The following is a 6,000-nucleotide window of genomic DNA, read 5'->3' as shown; positions in this document are numbered from 1 at the left end:
ACATACATACATACTTCCGGACATTTTTTACTAATACGATTTTTCGAGATAAAACCGAAGCTATCAAATATGAACATTTTAACTCGATTTCAATTATTATATAAATTAGAAACTGTATGTATAATTCTCCGAAATTTCAAATGTGTGTAACACGAGATCTAATCAATCAAATTTTAATGAATTATATATGAAATAGGGGTAAAAAAAACTCAAAAATATAATAGAGTTAAAAATAGATCGCTATCTCAAATATTGAGAAAGATGCAGCGTAAAACACATTTTTCAAAAAAATGAAAATCTGCATAAAATCTATACCGTTTTATGGATTTTAATAAAATTTGAGGAGGACATACTTTCTATGATACTCTATTTGTGTGCCAAATTTCAACCCGGTATCTAAAAAATTGTAGAAGTAGATGCGTGTACAAAAAATCCGTACACACACACACACACACACACATACATACATACTTCCGGACATTTTTTACTAATACGATTTTTCGACATTTTAGAACATTCTAAACCTATTTCCATCAAAATCTCGAAAAAAAATTTTTTCACCATCACAAAGCTTCCTCTATGAGGAAGCAAAATGGCTCGTGCTGATAAAATATGCGCAACAAAGTGCAAATTTTTCCGCTTAAAATTTAAAGCACGATGAAAGCACCATTTTTACTTTAAAAAGTTACAATTTTTAATTTTAAAGTTTAAGTAGTGATTTTCATTCACACCATCTATCTCGTAATATGTTAATGTTAACGTTCTTATGAAATAAACTATTTTTACTTAAATTAAAAAATTAATTTTGTTAAAAATTATCATTGTTTGGATAAATACTTTTTTGTTGTTTATTGTTTTGTTTTTCCAATGGTTGTATGTGTCATTTCGCCGAGTTCTATCCGAGATAGAGACCATAAATCTTATATGTCAAAAATTTTTCCGCGACTTCTGTCTCGCGACAAATCCGATAAAACTGACTTTTACGCGGAAAAAAACTCGCGATATGCTCTAGGGCACGGATGTGTGTGCGTGATATACACGCATTCATTGTCCATTTGTGTGGAGCGTGTGGAGAATCTATTTGACACATGTCTGTATACACGCAGTGAGCTTGATCAAACTGTGAAAGCTATTAGAACTTGAGAAATGGTGAAAATGACAGCGAGATAAAATATCGGCGAGAAAAAGGAGGATAATGCTATGAATCCGGCCTAACTTGATAACCAGATGCGGGCGGACGTAATCCTCCTCCTCGGGGTATCTTCTAGATTTGCAAATCCCTGCGCGAAACGCGCTCACGGATTTGCTACAATTGTACAAATCTTCATTGGCGTAACGTGAATAAAGGATCATTGAATCTGTCTCTCGGAATAAATAAGTCAATTGTCACGACAAATAAATAAATCTTACACTTTTCGCGTGATAAAGTCGTTTTTTTCTATAAAATGTCTAGAAAACGTTATTTTACACTCGCTTTAAATGCTAAAAATTATTGCGTTATTTATAATAATTTTTGTAAATCTACGAAATTAAAGTATTATTATACTTTGCGATATTTTCTTCTACAATATACATTTTTGTATACGATATCTTTCTTGTATAAACAATATAAAAGTAACGTTACTCATTTACGACGAAAAAACTGCGTCGTAAAAAAGTACCCGAGAATGCCAACTACTTTTCAAAACTATCCATTTTCTTTACCGCGGGTTTCTGGCTACGTGCCTGACCTAAGTGTCTTCAGCGTTACAAAGAAGAACAAACTCGCGTTTATAACATGTAGCAAGACGTGAAACCGTCGCACTCAACATGGCTGCAAATTTATTTCTTACTTCCATTTATTAAATTTTAAAATTTAAATATGTTGTTAAATTAATTCATCTTTCGCTAAAATTGCATAAAATATTGCTCACTATTAGCTTTTACAAATTTCTCTTATTTGTCACAAATATATATAAATTCTACATCGATATCTTAATACAAATCTTATAACAAAATTATTATTGCAGTCTGTATTTTTATTTTGATTTAGAGCTTTATTGAATCACACTCATTCTGATTTTTATTTTGTCTAATAATATGTTTACATAGCATTTCATATTGCAACGTGAGATGAGACTCAAAATATAATTAATGTTAAATACACCAAATATACAGAACTTTGACGAACTAATTTGCCAAAGAGGTCAGTTATTCGTGTAAAGCCCAAGTCATACAGTTCCGCGTTGTCCCTGAATTTCTAGTAATTATAACAGACTGTCGCATGCATCAAACTATAGTACTCGACCGAAGAGGAAGTGCTCCAGATGACCAAGTTTCGCCCATTTTCCGAGTGGATCGTTTGTGTCTGGAAAGTGCTTTACCACCGCAAGGGACAAATGCGAATATCGATAGATTGAGCGTATGAATAAACCATTTTACATCTCAAACGAACAACAACTGGATTATATTCCGAAGTAATGACTATTGTGATTCATCTAAAAGCGATGGGGGGACGAAAATTGCAGTTCCAAGATGAATAGACTATATCGGAAATCGCGCACACGGACGCATCAAATTTGCCGAAAAATTGCGATGAAGTATTACCGACGAACGACGGCGAACCAATCTCATTTTTCTGCTAACTCCGTAAAAGTCGACGGTGCTTCTATAAATATCAACCTCACCATGTTCGGTTTCGGAGATATCGTTTGTCTCAACTCCCACACGCACGAGTATGAAAATATTGCGCCGTCTATTTCCTTTCTTGCTTCCCCATGAGAATTTATGTGAGAGTCAATATCCGGTGGCTGTGTAGTCAGATGAACAGAAATATTAGTACACTCTACTACTATACCCTCTACTATATTACGTAAATACCGACGAGAGAATAAGGACACGTGCATCCTGAATCTGGAGGCTGAAATTTCATCAGAGTGGGCAGGGTTAGCAGGCTGATATTGTCGGGCGGGGTGTGGAAGAAGTAGTCATTTCGGCGATGAGATCAGCCTGTCGAACCCTGCGCCATATTTTATATGTCCGGATCGTCCGAGTGCAACGACAGACATTTCTTTACTTCGTTTAACAAGTTTATTAACCAACGACTAGCGACTGCCGAGAAACGCGCTTCGGGATGTTTACTATCGTGTAACAAAGAATGATAGGTGGAACAGCCCGCGGCTCTTACCGAAAAGAGTTTTACCCGAGTGTATATTTCTGCATTCTCGCATTCGTCGCATGATACATACTTGTACGTTTTTAATTGTATTTGGATATTAATTAAATGCATTCGATGTAAAAAATATATTTAAGAGAATGCTTCTTTTGTAATCTTTTCACACAATAAACATCAATTTTACATATCTTATATAAATATTCAAATAGCTTATATTTATATTATATTTATATCATATTACTAAAATAGAAGTTCGTATATTTCTACGTTACAAATAATTTTCCCTTTACTCGGAATTCATTTTAAAATAAATAATCGGTAACAGCAAAAGGACAAGCATAATATTATATTTCAATATTTTCTGTATCCTAGGCGTATTTTTTACACATTTGTAAGGTTTTTTCATGAGATATTATATTTCAATTTTTACTTTTATAATGCTTTTTTGTTATAGCTCCTCCTTCATTAGCCCAGTTACCGTGCAATTTAATAAAAATCTTGTACGCTTCTACAGAACGTGAATGCGAGCCTGAGAGCCTTTTAGATACTGGCGGAACGGCTATTAAGTTACATATTGAACAGCGTTTTTTTTCCAAGCTGATTGGCCGTATTATCGGAATATTATCCTGCTCGTAGATTTTTCCAGTCTTAAAAGATAAAAGACACAATCGAAGAAGCTGTTCGCTTTCGAGATTATTCACGGTGAACACCTGTTCCCCATTGTCTTTCGTCTTCTGTATAATCCATAATTAGACGCTCGGCGCGACTATCACTTTGATCCACCGTTCAGAAAGTTAAATTACGCTTTACGTTTACGAAGGAACGTTTTAATTTTGACTTGGCGACTGAGTTTGCGATCTCCCCCCTCTCTCTCTCCCTCTCTCTCTCTCTCTCTCTCTCTCTTTCTAACATTCTATCGGATACTCGCATTTAAATTTCCGGCGACGTGCTGCATCGAAGATTTTCTTCCGTCGTGCTGTCATTATAGAATTCTTCAATAAATCTGCGATGTTCATTCCAAACTCTTTCATATTAAAATGAACGCGCGTTTTACCGCAGCCACATAAGAAATACTTTTACATTTTTACATGTTTAGTGACGATGCAAATAAGAGTGCAATGAGCAGTCGTCAGATTACAAAAATATATTACTGCAAAAAAGTTGAGATATATATTATGTATTTATAAATTTATTAAATAAATCCATATTGCGTTATATAATACTTAGTATGTCTATGTTAAAATAATTCTTCTAAAATGTATCTTCTTACAATTCTGCGATCGCTTCTTGTCGATTTTTTTAACGAAAAAAGAAATGAAGCATTTTTCATTGATGGAGTGCGCAGAGTTTCTACGTTCCAAGCGATTAACCTTGTTTTCTCTCAGATGCTTACACATCTGAGTTAGCGTTTCATGTTTCTCGGTAATTTTCTTCCGCACCTGCAAAATCGGCTAAACAGAGGGAAACTCTAGTAGTGATGCGCAGCAAATTCGTGTTATCTCAGCGCTATGTGTCTTGAGACTCAGCTTTGTTGCTTGAGCGATATCATTTATCTATGTGCCGAATCATATATATCAACACTCCACTGAATTAAAGACTGATCTACGCTTATAATTTTGTAATTATGTATATTGTATTTAACAAACAAACAAAAATTACGTATTATCGTTTTTTCATACGTATAATAAAAAGTTGTAAATTAGTTATTATTGCACTTTATTATTCTATATTATATTATTATATATCTATGTGTTTAACTAATAAAAAAATAGATAATAAATTTATTAATTAAATATATAATAAATTAATTAATTTCTTTCTATTTAATCATTGAAAAGATATGTATTTTATCAGCCATCATTCAGGAGAAATATGTGAAGTAATACCTTTTATGTATGTAAAAATTACTGAGAATTAATTTCTCCTTCATGAGTTAATATTGCCGTACCAATACTCGCTATTGCGTCTATTTGTTTCACGAGTCGTAGTTTTTTTTCTGGAGTCCCTATCGGTAGCTCATCGGAGTTGCTTCCGATACTTTTTAATTACACACGCCGTCGCCAGTTAAGCTTCCAAAATTGATGTAGCGGTAGCTTTAGATGCAAACTAAAAGACCGGAGCAATAATGAAAGTGCGGAACTGCGACAATCGATTTATGCGTCTCGTATTTCCATCGCTATAATTAATTAGCTATGGCCGATTGGTAGTTTTCCAAGTGAGACTAAGGTACCGGCGTTAATTTATTACCTCACGCTTTGAATTCGCGTATTCGTTGATGAGCTTCAAGATAATCAATTAATCATTATTAAGGCGAACGGATGTACAATAAGCTTTTTATGCGATGAAAAGCATAAAAGCAAGGTTGCCAGGAAGTGACTCGATAAGTCGCAGCACATAGGTGTATTAAAATAATTTTGCGCAATTTGCTTTTACGTTTTTGATAAATAATTTCATATGACGTATTGCGGTTTTAAGTTAATGTAACGATTTTAGATATGTTGAACAAATACTAACGATACTGATAAAAGGATCGCGGAAACGTATCTCATATAGGTATACCGTAGGAACCAAATCGATAAATTTTGAATGTTCGTTACAACGTTATTCACAATGTTATCTACAAACCGGATGTGGGAAATTGGAAACTCGATTTTGATACGCAGTATTAATAAAGATACTCGATAGTATCGGCTGTGCTTGCAAATGCAGAGGTGTGTACAGACAAAACCGAATTAAATTTGTCCACGGTAACGCGCCGATCGATAAACATACATATTTATATTAAGTGAGATTGTTTAATAAAATGTGCGCCTAGCAATCAATATGCTGCCATGGCAAAATCGCGA

General features: G+C 34.1%; 1 protein-coding gene across 7 annotated transcripts in view; it reads left to right on the top strand.

The window, feature by feature from the left end:
* Positions 1-6,000, top strand: part of LOC112463093 (glutamate receptor ionotropic, kainate 1) — a 146,589-nt gene that overhangs the window by 23,521 nt on the left and 117,068 nt on the right. The window lies entirely within an intron of this gene.

Source organism: Temnothorax curvispinosus, unplaced genomic scaffold (assembly GCF_003070985.1).
Source record: "Temnothorax curvispinosus isolate PA1 unplaced genomic scaffold, ASM307098v1 QBEX01013028.1, whole genome shotgun sequence".
In the NCBI taxonomy this organism is placed as follows: Eukaryota; Metazoa; Arthropoda; class Insecta; order Hymenoptera; family Formicidae; genus Temnothorax; species Temnothorax curvispinosus.
This window is presented reverse-complemented; position numbering and strand designations above follow the sequence as displayed.